Here is an 18,395-nt window from a genome sequence, read left to right on the forward strand (position 1 = left end):
ACGACTTAATTTGCTGACATATTTTGGTATTTGCAGTAAATTTCTTCAATTTCTAGCTAGTGTTTCTACAAAATAGATAAGCGACAAGAGCTAAGGTTGCAGCTGCTTTCCCCTCCTCCCCCCTTCTCTGTGCTTGGATGCCATTGAGTGGCGCCCCCGGAGGTGGGGTACTGTGATTCCCAGGGCCACTGCGCTCACACAGTGGGTGTGGAAGCTCCTGATTAATGAGTCCTTATCACTCCCAGCTGACGCTGATTAAGAACGATTAGGACTCATTAAAAGAGGGTATGCAGCAACAGGAACTTGCTGCAACATTAACGTGGATCCATTGTTCTTTCAGTGTTGAGTGCCTCCTTCCCCTTCACACCTGGAGTAGTGACACAATTACTCTCTTCCTTTATGGAATAATTCATTCATTCATTAATTATAGCCTCAGTGATTCCTTTCCTGTGTGGTATCAGGTGTAATTAGGGAGCAGATGTGTTAAACCTCTCACACTCTCTCATACTGGTAACTGGAAGTATAAGATGGTAAAAAAAAGATTTGTAGATTTACATGAAGATGTCTTTGGTGATGAGGAGACCTGAAACGGCCTGCAGCATGGTGGCCAAGAGCGTGTAGTAGTTTTCGACCAAAGAAGTTGAAAGCATGTGATCAACGTCATATCCAGAAGTGTAAGTGCTGCCAGAATTGCTGCAGAGGTTGAAGAGCTCAGACCAGACCACATTTGCATCAAATTTGTTATACATGGCTTTCATCCCAGAAGGAAGCTTCTGATGAGACTAAGATAAACTTATTTTGTTCAGATGGGGCTGCTTGAGTGCTGCTGGTACTGGGGAGCTACAGTTCATTGAGGGAACCATGAATGCCATAATGTACAGTGACATACTGGTGTACTCGCTTTTGTTGCCTGCAGTTTAGCTAGTGCGTGTAGTTATTTTAAGGGGACAGCAAATTAACATACTTATACAATCAGAAATGTGAGGGATGTATTCATTGTTGTGAGATACTGCAAATATGTGACTATCATACTTTTATAATTCAAGTACCACATTTTTATAATTCAAATACCACATCTGTATACATACACACTGTGTGTGATATGAGTGTTCTGCTGGACAGATGAGACAGGAAGTAAAAAATGGAAATGCCTTGCTTGATGTCCCTCACGCTTGGCAAAATCAGGGCTGAATGCTGGGCCCCATGAAAACTACACTTGCATGGTAGGAGCTAAGAACCGACGGTCTGGGACAAGATGTTGGACAGAGAAGCTGGGAACAGCAGGGGTGAAAGCAATTGAGAAAAGAGCTTTGATAGTTAGGTTGGAATTAAAACTATTTTCCCAGTGAGACACAATATGAGCACAATGCAAGCTGCCAGGCTTGACATGTGGTTCCTGTGGACCACACAGTTATGAAAACAACAGCAAGCAACCTGCCAGCTAAGCTTAAAATACCTTAAACTTTCATGACAAGGCTGCACCCTCCCATAGCACAACCCTCCTTCCAAACATCTGGTTTTCTGTTTGTTCTCATACCCGGAGCTGATTTTTTTTTTATAGGGGAAATTAGCAGGAGGAAGAGACAACATGCTGAAGCTAGTATAGCTGGAGATAAGGTTACCTGAGGTGACCCATGACAACCTGACACTGACAATCATCACAATCAGCGCTTTAAATATGACCAACTTGATCTAGGTTTTTCTGGAGCCATGTTTTCCTCTGGAATTTGGGTGGTGGCCCTCTTCTGCTTATCATTCGCTGCATTCAAATGGACTGCGTCATGTTTATTATTACACCTTACTTCAGCACAGCCACCATTCACTTCAATTGTAACTACATACATACTTCTACAGAAGTATGTATGTAGAGATGATGTGTAGAGAAATACAGGTTTGGCTCTTTGGAAACACATGAAGGGTGGTAGGTGCCTAGTGGATAACATACTCGCCTATGAACCAGAAGATCCAGGTTCAAATCCCACTTACTACCATTGTGTCCCTGAGCAAGACACTTAACCTTGAGTTGCTCCAGGGTGGGACTGTCCTTGTAACTACTGACTGTAAGGTGCCCTGGATAAGGGGCTCTGATAAATGCTGTAGATGTAAATTTAGCTTTTCACACAACCAAAAGTCTGCAGATAGAAAATAATCTGGGACAAATGGAATGCAGTCATTCCATTTGTTACCAGCAGAGAGAGCTGCAGCACCACTGTGGCTACAGCGGTGGGTTAGTTGACTTCCAGTCCCAGTGGCTTTCCCTTCCGTGAAGCCACTTTCCAGTCTGACACCAACAACATAATTAGGCACTTTTTGCAAAGGTCTGGGTGAATGTCAAAGTGCCAGGTCACTTAAGCTGGCTGTCTGAGATAACTGAACATGTCAGGCCAGTTTGCATAGAAAGAGTTCATCTTCTCCCGAGGTGAGAGTTTTTGGTAACTGAGTCTCCCTTAGAGAGCAACTGACCCCGCCACCCCGATACTCTTGTCCAAGCACACCAAATCAGACAGTGTCTCCTGGGTTTACAGTGGCCAAATGCAATCAACATGAAATGCTTTTATAAAATTGCAAATTGTGTCATTTGTTCACGTTTACTTAACCAGTACTCTTGTGACCATAACTCAGATATGCAATAGCAGGGACAAACGTTTTTAGAAGGACCTTAGCCAGACGTCTGTTTTTAAACTTTGTCTTTCTATTTTTCTATGCATTCCTTTGCATAATCTTATATTAAGAACTAATGCAAAACACCCAGGGTGCTCTGGCCCCTTTGTGTATTAACTGGTTACTGAAAGTGAGTGAGTGAGCATTTTGAATAGAACATTTTTACATTTCTTACTTGAGTGTAACTGGATGATTGCACATTGCACGTTCTTTTTTTTTGTTTGGCTGCCTCTATATACCATTGGCAGCTAATAATTCATTTCCTCATTTAGGGCCTGTTTAAAACCTAACAACATCATTGCTTGATTGTTGAACTCCAACCACCTCCATCCTTAGTGACAAGGTGGGTGTTTCAAGGCAGTGTGTGGCACAGGTAGTGACTGTGTGTGAACTGGTCATGATTGGCTCTCAACCCTTGGGGGAGGTGACACATTTTGGCGGAGCTTTTGAGTGCCTGATAAGAGAGCTACAGGAAGCCCGCACTGTTTATCTCTGCCCCTACACAGCAGCCGTCACATGCTGCAGTCACAGAAACTGTCCTGCGTTCAGCAGACATCTCAGCAGGCTACTCTCACGTGCTGTACATGCGTTGGGCCTCAGACACTGCTGGTTTTCAAGTGCTCTGGGCCACTACTAGGCCATTTTCATTCTTCGGGCTTTGGTGAGTGGCCAAGACCAACAGGCCTCAGCATGGCTGCCTGTGAAACAGGATATTAGGTTAGTAATGGCTGTCTGGGGACCCACAGAATGACATGAACGACAGATTCTTTTTCACACGTTTGGTGCACTCTGCACCAAGTCACTCTGCACTTCTCTTTCAGAGTAAATCATCAGGGCTCCTGTGATCTTTTGGGATGTTTTTGACATCTCTGTTGTTCAAGGAAAGGAAAGACATCCAAATATGAAAAGTCAACTTTTGGTCAACCTTTAGACCTTTACTCTGTGTCGGGGGAGATGCTGTGCTATTGAGAAGTGATCGAAGGTGGCAAATGACTTCAACAGCTTACCACATTGTCTGCGAGAGTTGGGGCTACCACTGTGCAGTCACTGGAGGGCCATGTCCATTCACCGCTGATGAAAACATGATGCAATCATATTAGCCCCAGAAACAGCTGCTCCCCCATTCATACGGGGGCCTGAGCATCAAAACACAGAAGAGTAAACAGCACAGCACACGGTGACACACGGTGTCCTCTGCTTTTAACCATCACCCTTGGTGAGCAGTGGGCAGCCATGACAGGTGCCCGGGGAGCAGTGTGTGGGGGGCGGTGCTCGAATGGGGCTGCTTCCTTAACCTCTAGGCCACCACTGCCACAAAAATGTGGAAAATTGTCAGGTTCGGCTTGGCACCTGCTAAAGGAAGCTCTGTGTTTTTCATACATAATGATCCAAACTAAGGTTAAAGATACGTTGCTCCAATTAAGACTCAAACTCACAACATCAGCATAGCTCATCAGACACTGCTTCAAAAGTATTGTGAACTAATCATGCCACTGGAGCTGCACATAAAGACTCAATTGAAAACCCTTGAGAATGATGTTGAAGAAAGCATGCCCAGAGCATCTTTATAATAGTGCCAAAGCCACGGGCGACAGGTGCCCAGCGTGCAACAAAACATGGAAACACATGCTGAAACTTTTAAACTACCAACTACCATGTAGACCGCTCATTACTTTGTTAATAATTGTGCTAGATAATTCCACATCATCCATTTTGTTACTTTCAGACTCACTATAACAATGAAATGTAGCATAAGTAATCTTGCTCACCTGACAGCTCAGCTGCATGTTCACACCCAGACATTGCCACCTAGTGTTTCTTCATTGTATCACAGAATTTATTTTTCCTTGCAGCTAAGAAAATTTGCTATTTGTTATTACATTTACATGTTAGGTATTTGGCAGCACACCTATTTATTTCTATTGCAAAAATGCTGCTAATACAGTGATAATGCTCTGAAAAGGACATTGATGACAAATCAACCCATTTCAGCCTGAGCCATTCAGCCATTTCAGAGCCAAGTGATCAGATGGCACACCCATCTTATATATGAGGACAAATTCTGTCTAGATGACTAACGTTTATGTTATTTCTCTGTAGAGAAATATGTAAAACATATACAGCCTGTTGAGAAATGAGTGACAAAGACTGAATGGATTGTATAACATAACCCCAGTAAAAATGTTCACTGCTGAAGAGTCTTTCAGTTAGCTGCTTCAGCAAGTTAGGGATGTTCGGACTTCATGATGGCAGATCTGGACAGACATGACACCCCATAATCCAACAATTTTCAGTTACAATAGAGGAATGACCAGAAACAAACATGTTTAAAATATGTCCATTAGAAAAGCCTTAGAGGTGGATGCATTCAAACTACCTCTTTTTTTTGACACTTTTTGTCACTCAAAACATCATGTGATGATCAAAACTACATTGCCACAACGTCAACCACTGATCACCAGCAGCATCTGTATCTTGCCTGTTTCTGCACTATTTCACCTTCAGTTAATAATTTCGTAATTTGTAGTAATCATTTGTGTAATTTATGTAGTAATATCTTAGAAATCACCATAATGCACATAGCTGACTATAAGCAAAACAATGATATTATGGTTGGGAACAGATTTGAAGTCCATATAATTATGCATTTAAAGTATTAAGGTTTAAGTATTTTTCTTCTTGCCCAGTAAATGTCATAACTGACATTAGCATTACCTGAACTGCTGCTGGGCCAACCCAGTTCTACTTTATTTTCCTTGAACTCTCCTTAACAGCCATGTAATCAGGCTCCTCCAAAGCTCAATTAAAACAAGGAATTTGCTCATGAGGTCACCATGGGCTGAGATCTTGGACGGAGCCCAGCACACAGCTTCAGAAAGCAGCTCTGGTGCCGGAGGACACAGTTGGATTTGCATGCTTTGGGTTAAATGTGAGTGGGGTGTGCCGTGATGAACACATCCGAACAATACAACCTATCCAGAGACTCTGTGACTGCATGTCTTCTGCCAGGGTTTCATCTAGACAGGGCTCTGTCCAGCAGGTATTGCATTGAGAGGCATGCCACGTTCAAAAATGGGCACTGGGATGGTGAATCCAGGTATGAGTTCAATACAAAGGAAGTAAACGAACTATGATGTGTTATACCGAAGGCCTGAATGAAATGGTCCGCTGTATGTATAGAGAAGGAGGAAACATGACGCAGGTGTGGTTTGTGCATTGGGAATGAGCTCCAGGTGACTGAAGAAACTGTCACTGCAGGCACCAGACTCTTAAAAAGGATCAAAACTTGGAACTAAAATAAGCATGTGTTACAGCTTTTTCCATTCTGTGTTGGTTCCAAGTCAGTATTCTCTTTCCTCTTATTCTCTCAGTCTTCTTCCTACTCTGCAATAAATGTCTTCCATGATATGATCAGACATGATTGAAGCCTTCTCCTTCTGACTGTCCCTTATAGTTGCTGCTATACTCGCTCCTTTCCCTTTCACATGGACAAGAAAAGGTGGACCCTGAATGTCCACAGTTACCCAAGACGCACCACTGCATTGTCCAGGTGGCAGTTAAACATAACTAACCAGTCCTAACCTCTGCTGGTTTATCTGGGAAAATCCAGTCTAACTGACCAGAGAACATTTATATAACATTTGATTTCAAATCTGGCCTAGTTTACTGTGTGAGCGGTCATATTCACACCACGTACTGTATGTTGTATGTACAGTACACTGTACGTTGTACTATTTACAAATTATTTTGAATTATACTACCTTCTATAATTCAGCTTTACTGTATACAGCTTTACTGTATACGCTGCTGTGGTGTGCTATGGAGTAACGACATTTTTATGTACTGTAGATGGCACAACGAGCTGTAAATTAGGTTCATCTGTGTACTTTAGCTATTGGTAACGAATTCCATTGGATTCCTATGGAAAGCTGGCTGCGCCGGCCTGGCCCATGGTGGCCGTTCTTCAGTAATCTGGACAGGGTAAATGTGTGGAGTGTGTATGCCTGTCGGAGTGTGCTGTTTATTTAAAGGCACTGGCGGAGAACCACGGCCCTTAATGATTACCCAGATGCCCCTCTCCTCTGTGGCCAGCAAACAGGCGCACTCATGTTTATTTGAATTTTCCATTTTACGTTGCCACGTGTCATTTGCCTGTTTAGAGTGTGTGTGAGGTGATTGATCATTTCACCCAAACTATCTGTCCTGGGGTGTCTTTGGCAGAGGCTCAGTGACATGGGGTCCTGACTCACAATGTTCCTTGATATAATGAGTCAACTCATTCTTATAAGAAAAAGCATTCTTATGAGAAAAAAAGAAATGTTATAAATTATTGTAAGATTGTATGACGCAGTGGTGGAAGGAAGCGGCCCTGTAATCAGAAGATTGTCACTGAGGTCCCTTTGATCACGGTACTGTCCCGACACACTGCTCCCCGGACGCGTTTTGTGGCTGTACACTGGGTGATGGGTTAAATGCAGAGGACACATTTCATTGTGTCACCATGAGCTGAGCTGGCTGTGTATCACAATGACAAAGAAAAATTTACTTTTATGTTTATTACATTTTATTAAACATTTATTACACACTCGCCTATGAACCAGAAGACCCAGGTTCAAACCCCACTAACTACCATTGCGTCCCTGAGCAAGACACTTAACCCTAAATTGCTCCAGGGGGGACTGTCCCTGTCACAACTGATTGTAAGTCGCTCTGGATAAGGGCGTCTTATAAATGCTGTAAATGTAAATGTAAATGTAAGCTGACTCAGAAGTATACACTGCAGGGCACTGTGTCCATAACTGCTCATATATGGTTGGATGGATGGATGGATGGATGGATAGATAGATCAATACATTAAAAAATACAATTATGGACAATACTGTAACAGACCAAACACACACACACACACACACACACTCGATGGCAGAGCACACTGTGAAATACTATTTTAATTGCTTTCTGTTGCACCTAAAATTTTCTTTTCCAAACTTTCTGCGCCATCATTCACTTAAGGCATATGTGTATGTATAAATGCACTGTAGTGCTTAACAAGGAGACAATGTGCTTTATTCCCCCAAGTGACAACTTAAAAGGGGATCCGAATGTAAACAGTTGCCTTCTAAAGTGCAAAAATCTTTAGGACTTGGCTAAAACTCCTGAAGGGCCACACGCCTCAGCGAGACAAGTACAGGAGGCTATAGAGTGTGTTAATGGGCTGTGGGACCTTTTGTATATTTTGGTTTTATTTGAAGTGTTGAATGGGGGCTTGTTTTGTCTGTCTGAAAACATTTACTTTCATACTTGATCAGAATGTCAATCATTTCCTGATTTTTACATAACCCTACCCTATAAAATTACCCACCCTAAACGATATGATCACATAGTTTTTAGAGAATACACTTTTAATGTTCATGGCCCACAGAATCCTATATGTAACACATGGGGTATTTCTTGGACTGAGCAAAATACACGAGTTAATTCATTATGCTGTTGAGAGCATCTGTGAAGTCGATGAAGCATCTAGTCACAGTCTACACACAGTTTCATGACCTGATGAAGGGGTGTGCACAGAGAATCTCTCTGTGCTGACATATTGAAGGCCTAATTAATTAGCCTGAGTTGTGGTGAACAGATTATATGCTAGTCACTATAGGATACAGACAGCATTGACTTTCATCAAATAAAGAAACCAACACAGGCAGAAGATGTTTCCCCCCGCAAAAACGCCTAAATGTTGGAAGGTATGCATGGTAATTTTGCAGTAAGAAAATAAAATAGAACTATTGAAGTGTCATATAGAAATTAGTTACGGACCATTATCGTCATCAGTTACTGGTCAGTCATCATCTACATTGTCCTCTACAAGTATGAAGCAACGGTAGTTGAGATTTCCGCACCATCTGAAGACAAATCACAAATGTATTCTTCTCTAAGCGCCGCAGCCCTGTGCTGTGTGTAGATGTCACTGGAGATTTAGCACAACAGCTCACTGTTTATGTTGGCTGCATTCAAGTACAGTTCATATTCCACTGACATATGAAAGTCATTGCAGCGTGCTGTTTAGACATCAGGGGGGGAAAAAATTCACTGTTTGTCATGAACCTTTAAATACACGTACACAGTGTGCAAAGTTATGACTAGAAATTGATAGTATCGTAGCTTATAAAGTTAGGTGTGCAGCTTTTCTCGGATATTCAGTCTGAAAAAATCGTAATTGCTTCTATGTTAAAGCATTCCTTCTTCTAGACATTTCATATACATGAGGCTGATATAGAGCATTCAACACAGAACAAAGAACGCTGAACATGAGTTGTGCAACTGAAAGAAGGTGAAGTGATCGTCACTGTGAAACACTGCAGCACAGCACACAGTGCACTCAACAAAATGTGTCCTTTAGCCTATCACCTTAGTGAGCAGTGGGCAGGCATGACAGACACCCGGGGAGCAGTGTGGGGACAGTACTTTTCCTTACCCACTACGCCACCAACTGCCGTCCACTGAAAATGATATATAAATAATATAATATATATAATATATATAAAATGATAATAATTTTTTTAATGTTTTCAACTAAATATTTAGCTAAATACTCGGAAATCGAAACAACCGGCACGAAGGGTCAAAACATGTTAAGACAAAGACGAGTGACAAAGGAATGAGGAAAGGCAAGGCCTTTATAAATGGGAAGCACATGAGGGTTATCAGGGCAGACTAAGTCAGTGATTGGGGGTGCACCTGAAAGTTACAGAACAGACCCCCCCCCCCCCCCCCCCCCCCCCCCCCCCCTCCCCCTTGTCCGTCTGTGCTTATGTATTTTAGTGTGAGACATCCATCCTGCTTTTTCCAGGTTCCCGGCTGTCAGACCCAATCTCCTCCTTGGTTTGCACCATCACCCATCGTCCCAGAATCCTCGGACCCTGACCCTCTAGAACCCACCAAAAAATCCCTTGGGGTGAGCACTTTCCCAGGCTGGGATCAGGGAACCCAATGGACCACCCGCTTTCTTTGTCTGGGCCGACGGATGATGATTCGGGGGCTGCAGAGCTTGAGTCGGACACTGGAGCATCCACCTCCTCACCTGTATGGGCACATGGAGAGGAAGGAGAGAGGGCGACAGACATAACATAAAGGAAAGACACAGACATACACAAAGAGAGAGATGGACAAAAAGTGCTGGTCCTGGGATCCCCACTGGAACCAACGGATTGGCAGGAGGTGGGGAGGTGGGGCCAGGTGAGGTGTGGCCGGACTGAGGGCTAGAGGACCGGAATTGCAGCATTCACTCTTGCAGAAACCGGTAGGATGAAAGAAGCCGTGACTAGGTACTGAGGTGCCGGTACTGGACACCAAACAGGAAACTGCCATCATGGTGACAACACCGTTATCTCTAACCTGACATGAACGTGGGCAGCCATGAAAGGCGCCCGGAGAGCAGAGTGTGGGTACCTTGATCAATTTTGGTTACAAGTCCGCATCCAAAATCACTAAGCCACCTTTATCCAACTCTGTTTAATTTTGGACATCATGCTGCTTTCTCTGTCAGTAACGGCAGTATATCAAATGTTCTACTAGTGTAATAAAATTGAAAGTGAAAAGAAAGTGAAGTGATCGTGAAACACAGCACACGGTGACACAAAGAAATGTGTCCTCTGCTTTTAACCATCACCATGAGTGAGCAGTGGGCAGCCATGACAGGCGCCCGGGGAGCAGTGTGTGGGGACAGTGCTTTGCTCAGTGGCACCTTGGTTCGGGATTTAAACCGGAAACCATATTGATAAAATGTGAAAATTGTTAAGGGTGTGTATTAAGGGTGTGTATTCATTTGCTGTCCACCACATATATCCCAGAACACCCTTGTGACATCAAGAATTGACACAGAGTTCAAACCTCATGGCTCAGTTTACAATCCCTGTTACTTTGCATTAGCTGTAGGTGAAAACTATTAATAACATGGACGCTAATTTAATGACAATGCATCATCTGAACTTCCTGGAAACTGAGAAATGTGAGAAAACAGAGAAAACTCAGGCGAAGAGTCTCTTGAACCGGTGAACATGGAACTGGAAAAAAAAACTAAATCCACATTAAGTAATACAAGCTTAAAAAAGGCAACAGTGGCTTCCTCGCAACAAAAGCGTGTGTTCGGGTTAGTATGCTGTAACGTAAGATACAGAGAATAATTAGGCTTATTTTACAGGGGTTAGTTCATCCCCCACATCTCTGTTAGTATTGGATAACATGGAGCACTTCGCTCGCTACTCAGTCAAAACTGTAAAAATCTGACATCATGGCTACTCTGGGATCCAAATATAGCACACAGACGCAGAATGGCTTCTAAAATTAGAAAAGCGATGTTGTAATCGAGCGATCTGTAACCGGCTGAGGCCCTTTTTGCTCATCAATCATCTAGAGAGAAATTGATTCAGGGAATCGGCTTGTTTGCTTAAATACGGTTTGAAAATGTGCACAAAATATTCAGATAAAGTGATTCACGCATGCCTGCTTCTGCTGGATGATTGCAGCGCCGCAATGGCATGCACATTTAAAGCCAACTCACTCGGCCTACATGTTTTCTTGATTTTAACAGTTACAGTCACAACATGTACCTACTTCCTTTGGATAGCAAACCAACCCTAAAAATACACTATTAAAAACAAACTGGAATGCCATTCAGAACCAGTAAATTCTTTGTCTCCCTTTCCCTCGTTTCACCAGTGTGGGTACATCTTCAGATGGATATATAGATAGATTCATTTATGCTTTCATTTATGTTAATACATGTCTTTCATGTTAATACAGGACAAAGACATGCGTTCTCTGTGATTGCTTTAACGTTCATTCTATGTTCAGGCTTTTTTAATGTTATTAATTTACATTTACATTTACAGCATTTATCAGACGCCCTTATCCAGAGCGACTTACAATCAGTAGTTACAGGGACAGTCTCCCTGGAGCAACTTAGGGTTAAGTGTCTTGCTCAGGGACACAATGGTAGTAAGTGGGATTCGAACCTGGGTCTTCTGGTTCATATGCGAATGTGGGCTACTACCACCCCCTATTAATGTTAAAGTCCAAAGTTAAATAGTTTACAATAGTCTTGTTTACAGACATGAACACACAGTACTTCTTAGCTATTGCAAGGTCAAGCCACAAAAACAAACCTTCTTGTTTTTTTTAAAGGCAGAGCAAAATGCTGTAATAGCTAGTATGTACTTCACATGCCATCTGTGTTAGAAGTCATGCAAATCTCAAGTTTTTCAAAAAATTATTGACTGCCACTAATTTCATCAACAGCAATAGGCACAATAGACATAGGGCATTTATTGGTATTTGTAATCTGTGTTTATTCACAAATATAGAGTTTACATTTATGAGAGAATGAAAGAGAGACAAATCAATTATTTTTGTGATGCAGTTGACTTCAGAACACCATCCACACTGCATTTGCTTCCAAAGTTCATTAAAATGTTAATATGAATTGAAGTTGCAGTTGCTGAAGACTAATTGTATATATAGGCAGGACCATACCAACTGGTTCCTGAAGGACACCAGCTCAGTAACGAGAAGAAATCGTAATGTTAAGAAGGAGCATCTCCTCAGGTCTGGCCCCAGGAGACAGATCTAATTGGAACCAACTGGTGGAAATTCACTTCAATAGCTTGGCAGGTCTCTCTTTTATGTAGCTTGGCAAATGGTTAAGCCTTTGTCAGTTGCAATGCCGGCTCATCCCTGCGCCGTCACTCTTCCCCCACAATGCATCTGTGTGCGTCAGCCTCCCTCCTCACCTTCGTAGAGGCCAGCCGCACCATGAACCGCAGAGGAGTGCCTGAGCTCCGTCTGCTTTTCATTATCCCCCTTTTCAAGTGTCTGGTGCTTGCTCCCCGCTCTTTCTGGAACCATGACATCATGGGGGAGCTGGTGGTGCCGGCGAAACAGAGCCGGGATTGGACCGCCGTACTCCCTGTGCTCTTCATCCACTGAGGGTTCACACTAATAATCACGGGCAGATCGCAGTGCTGCAGTGCTTTGCAAACTGGTGCAAAATGAGATGACACACGTGCACCGTGGGGCTTGTTTGCGAGTGTAAGGTAAGGAGTCCTTGGCAGTTATCTGTGCATTGAAGAAGAGAAAGTACCTTCCCTTTTCATTGCTTCTGTCACCCTCAGCACTTCCTTTTATTATGTTTTTATAAACAGAGCATTAAAGGCAAGCTGATTTCTCATTTAATAAACAGAGTGTTAAAAGGGGACGTTTGTGATTGATGATTATGTCCGATTCTTATTCCATTGTTATTCCGATGATTGTTTCCACCCCCAGACCATGATCTTTAAAGGATCTTTTCATAAACAGAGCTGAAAACGTAAGGAGCCTGATTGACATTTACAGAATTTATCGAATGCCCTTATCCAGAGTGACCCAGGAAGTGATCCAGGGAGACACCCAGGGTCATGCTCTGGTAATGGTAGTGAGTGGGATTTTCACCTGGGACTTTGTAATAGAGTAGAGATAGCGGTGTGGTCAGTTTGAGTGTTTCCTCCTGTTTAAGTTCTGAATGACCAGTCTCACAGACTCTTACGTCCTCCCTTGACATCCCTGAACAAACTGTAGGAGGTAGCGATGTACGATACCGCTGATTTCCTTATCAAGCCGATGCTGACACTTTTATACAAAAACCTAACGTGTTTGGAAAGTGTAAGTGTATGTAAAGCGTTTACTTCCAGTTGGAACATGGTACTGAAAGTAGAAGAGCAAAAATATCAATGCCGTTGTGCCAGTATCGATCAGATACTGATACCAACTCGGTATCGATCCGCACATCCCTAGTAGGAGGTCTGCTGACAGAGGAGTCGGTCTTTGAATGCTGTTATGTTGCTTTTGGTTTCCTTTAGAGCCCCATTTGTATCTTATCAGCTATTTGGCCATTTATCATCTATATCTATTATTTTATCACCCCCCCCCCCCCCCCCCCCCCCCCCCCCTTTCACTTGCGTTGTACTCCGTTGCATTTTCCTTCATCCGTACCGTGACACCTTTTCAAATGCAGAAATTTGCTATCTTTTACATGTATTCAACAGCTTTGATCCTTTGATAGCATCAGCTCAAAAATAAAATGTATTCTAATCCTGTATTTTCACTTTAACACGGCAACGATGCAACTATAAGATTTTTGAGTGGCGGCTGAAAGTGTGTCTCTGTAAAGGTCAACAGCACAGTTATTTTCCCGTCCTCTAGGACAGAGTGCAGCCCCTGAGATGCCCATCGGATACAAGACGTCTCAGGTTCACACGTCTTGAATAATTCCAGCCTGTCCCTCAGCATTATTTTCATAAAGCCAAGTGCGGCGTGAAGGCTTTGCTTTTCTTTGCGCCGCTGCTTGCCTCCACTCCAGCAATAATTCCGAGCAGACTGATGAGGTTTCAGGTCAATATTTCTCACACAATAGACTAAATAATCCAGTAGCAGTTAAGGTGTTCTAACGGGTTGCCTTTCAGTGAAAATAATCTTGCCCCTTATTGGCTCATCTTATATGATTATTGAGAGAAGAAGTTAAATAGATATTTGCTGGGCCAGAGTGGAGGGCTTACCTGAGAGTAAAAAGCTTGACGTAATTCAACCGGCAATCAGAAGTTCAGCGTTCCACCACACGCACTCCCCTAGATCTAGAAAAGAATGGGGAAAAAAAACAAGCCGTGATTTGTTACTCGTCCCAGAGCGAACCTCAACATTTCAAAGCGCCTCCAAACCAGGGCTCTGCAATAAAAAGGGCCGGTTTGCGTAAATATGAGAAACGGCAAAACTTTATAGCGTCTGCGCGAATGTCTAGATGTCATATCTCTGGCGGGGTGTGTTGTGAAACGCGCCGTGTCATGGAAGCAAACCATACTTCACGGGGAGCGACGTGCTTGTCTCGTCGGCGGATAATGAGACGTAGCAGCGCCGCTCGCGCTCGAGTGTTTTGACTCACTCACGCAGTCTGACCGTCGCCGCGCTGCTCGTGCCGATAAAGCCTGTCGCGGGCCTGCTGCCAGAAGCTGACACGGCGCGCTGAGGCCTAACAGGTGGATTCGAAATTCGCCTGTCTCCGCTGCTCGCGTCCCCAGATACGTGCCGTGGCGCTTCAACGTTTGTGGAGGTCCTCGCACTAAAAGTCTTATTTCCAAAGCTCTATAAAAGACATACACCAGAGCTAAAAAAATGTCATTTCTTTCCATGAAATGAGTTTGAATAGACAATATTACAAAATAATAGTTAAATCCACAGTCTGATTGCTAATTGTGGCTGTTAACCTAGCAGTTAAGGAAGCGGCCCCGTAATCAGAAGGTTGCCGGTTCGAATCCCGATCCACCAAGGTGCCACTGAGCAAAGCACCGTCCCCACACACTGCTCCCCGGGCGCCTGTCATGGCTGCCCACTGCTCACTAAGAGTGATGGGTTAAAAGCAGAGGACACGTTTTGTTGTGTGCATGGTGTGTTGTGCTGCAGGGTTTCACAATGACAATCACTTCTTTTTCACTTAAAAGTGTGGTCAGGATATTTGATCAATGTGTAAATGTGGTAGTTGCCTAGTGGGTAACACACTCGCTCATGAACCTGAAGACTCAGGTTCAAATCCCCCTGAGCAAGGCACTTAACCCTAAGTTCTCCAGGGGGGACTGTCCCTGTAACTACTGATTGTAAATCGCTCTGGATAAAACTGAATCTATGAGTGTTAAAAGTTTCAAAGTACCAAATTGAAATAAAATACCAATCTCATGATTTTACAATATGTATCATTTCAGCACATATTTAATATGTATAATGCTATAATGCATGTTAAATAGTGAGAACTATCAAGAGTATTTTTTTTTTTTTTTGGTTTAGTACTAATTACTACTTCGGTCTCTGCGTAAAGGTAGTATTGTAATTTGAATGACGTTCTCTACATTAAATTGAAATTTATTTTACAATTATGGCATTTATCAGATGCCCCTTATCCAGAGCGACTTACAATCAGTATTTACAGGCACAGTCCCCCCCTGGAGACACTCAGGGTTTGGACTCTACACACCCCTCACATGCCCTCTTCACCCTCCTACCATCCGGAAAAAGGTACCCAAGCATTCAGTCCCTCACTGCCAGACTATGCAATAGCTTCTTTCCACAGGCACCTGAACACTCAGGGACTTTCCACTCTGGACTGACACACACACACACACAACCTATCTATTATTGCACTGTTCCATTTTGCACAGCAGTATTTGGACTATTTTTACTTTGCACATTTGTTATTCATTTCACTAGTTTAGTGCTGTCTGTGTCATTGTTGTCTACGTGTTTTTGTTACTCTTGCACTGCCCGTGTGCACAGTTTTATAGCCCAGTGGGTAACACACTCACCTGTGAACCAGGAGACCCAGGTTCAAATCCCACTTACTACCATTGTGTCCCTGAGCAAGACACTTAACCCTGAGTGTCTCCAGGGTGGGACTGTCCCTGTAACTACTGACTGTATGTTGCTCTGGATAAGGGTGTATGATAAATGCTGTAAAGGTTTGCACTTTATTTAGCCCAGTTTGTCTGTGTCACACACATGCACTTTATGTCAGTGTGTGTTATTTGATTTAATTGTCTAAATGTAGTGCCGGATTCCAGAGAAACATTGTTTCTTTTCTGTACTGTCTAACGTGTATGTAGTTGAAATGACAATAAAGCTCAACTTAAGTGTCTTGCTCACGGACACGATGGTAGTAAGTTATATTTACATTTACAGATTTGGCTTCAGATTCAAGTTTGGTTTGAACCTGGGACTTTTTACTATTAGCAAGCAAAAACCCAAGCCAAATATTTTTTTTTATGTTCGACATTAAGGAAACCTTAAGAAAACGAATGCTCTCTCTCCAGCTTGGCATCTCCACAAAAAAATGCACACCTTGTAGGAGATATCAAAATATCACTCATGGGCTATTCTGATTTTTACTAATCAAAGCCAAGCACTACACAGGACTACACTGTGTTGTACAACCTATCCTTGTAAGATTCCTTTTAAGATGTTAGTACTTATGATGAATAAAACCTGACGGGATCCAAATGCTCCTCCACCCTTGTTTTTCAGATTAATGGGAATTTTCCCAACAGAAACATCACACAGAAATAGATTGCTCCTAATTTTAGGAAAATTGCTCTGTACTTCAATGAATAGCAAAGCGATGGGGTCACTCTTCCTCCCTTAATTCTGCCCCTCAGATGTGACTCATGTAAGGTATTTGATGACGTCACAATGGCAGGGATTGTATTTGTTCAAAATGACCGGTCTCCATCGATAGTGTGGCCAGAATTTTACATGTTTTCAAAGCACCTTCCCCACACACTGCTCCCCAGGCGCCTGTCATGGCTGCCCACTGCTCACCAACGGTGATGGTTAAATGCAGAGGACACATTTCGTTGTGTCACCGTGTGCTGTGCTTGCTGTACTTCACAATGACAATCACTTCACTTTTCTCCTCCACTTCAAGTTGCCAGTGCCATACATCCTCCAAACCAAAAGGGATGTAAATCACAGAAGCGGAGATAAGAAAAAAAAAAAGGTAAAGTGATTGTCACATGTGATACACAGCAGCACAGCACACAGTGCACACATGGGGCAGTGGTGGCCTAGCGGTAAAGGAAGCGACCGTTTGTAAATTTGTACAACTCAGTTCAACAAGAAAAGAAACTGAGGTCAATTTTACCATTTTTGTTTTTGGGACTATGGAACTTATTTTAGTATTTACAGAAAGAAAATTGATTCGAATTTTATTATAAATATATTATAATTTAAACATGATGACTTCACAGTCTACACTGCCATATCGACCAGTCCCACCAAACTAAGGTTAAAGGAACAGACGATTGGTGGGAATTTAGGTGTTAAAACCTGAGACTGGACACTCAGGATATCAATGGTAGAGCTCATGTGAATTAAAAGACTGAAGCATTATTTATGGTGAAAGAAATGGTAATCATATTACGTGGAATTATTCCAACATTATAAACCAGTGATGCGCATGGAAGCCTGTAGACTCAGGAAGAGTTTCCATCACCCTCCTAAACAGCTGAACTCTCACACACATTGCGACTGTACTGTGTATGGACGCTCGTGGTATTATTTCTGTACACTTTTCAGTGTGTAAGTTATTGTATGTTTTATACTGTTTTATACTGTTGTGCCTGAGAGACACCCCCGACCGTGTCCTTGCATGTGTCCACTCACATACGAGTCTGATCGGATCCTGAAGAGGAGGGCAGCGGCGACGCCGAACTTCGGACTTCGGACTCGGTCGCGCTCGGCTATTTCCGGCGGCGCCTTCGCGACCCGGCAAAGCCGCGTGTTGATGCGGAACCTCACATGTCTTCACCGAGTGCACGAAAACAGGTAAAAATTTGTGCTCTTTTTCTTCAAAGTTTTTTTCGGGGTGAATGTCTGTGTGGTCTGGACTGTCCAGTGAAGTGAAGGGAGGGGGCATGACGTCTTCAGTCCAGCTTTACACGTTCATTATACTTCTTCTGGGAATAATACTGGGAATAATATTGTATTATACTAATGTTTAGTGCTATACTTCAGAAAGGAGTCTTTAACAACGTCAGAGAAAAGCTGCCACCAGAAGAAATCAGCTGCAATAAATCTCTTACAATGTCTTTCATTAGCTATTAACTTCACTTTTTTAAGACTTCCACTTTATAGAAGCATTGAAGAACATGTGTTGTCTCTATCTGTTA

At 42.9% G+C, this 18,395-nt stretch overlaps 1 long non-coding RNA gene across 1 annotated transcript; it reads right to left on the bottom strand.

The window, feature by feature from the left end:
* Positions 1 to 9,539: 9,539 nt before the first annotated feature.
* On the bottom strand, positions 9,540 to 17,937 carry LOC114796195 (uncharacterized). Its single transcript, XR_003750622.1, has 3 exons — positions 17,890 to 17,937; positions 14,247 to 14,321; positions 9,540 to 9,739 (listed from the first exon to the last, which is right to left on the bottom strand). It is a non-coding gene; the product is annotated as an uncharacterized LOC114796195 (long non-coding RNA).
* Between the last annotated feature and the right edge of the window lie 458 nt (positions 17,938 to 18,395).

The sequence above is a fragment of the Denticeps clupeoides genome, chromosome 8 (assembly GCF_900700375.1).
Source record: "Denticeps clupeoides chromosome 8, fDenClu1.1, whole genome shotgun sequence".
Classification (NCBI taxonomy): Eukaryota; Metazoa; Chordata; class Actinopteri; order Clupeiformes; family Denticipitidae; genus Denticeps; species Denticeps clupeoides.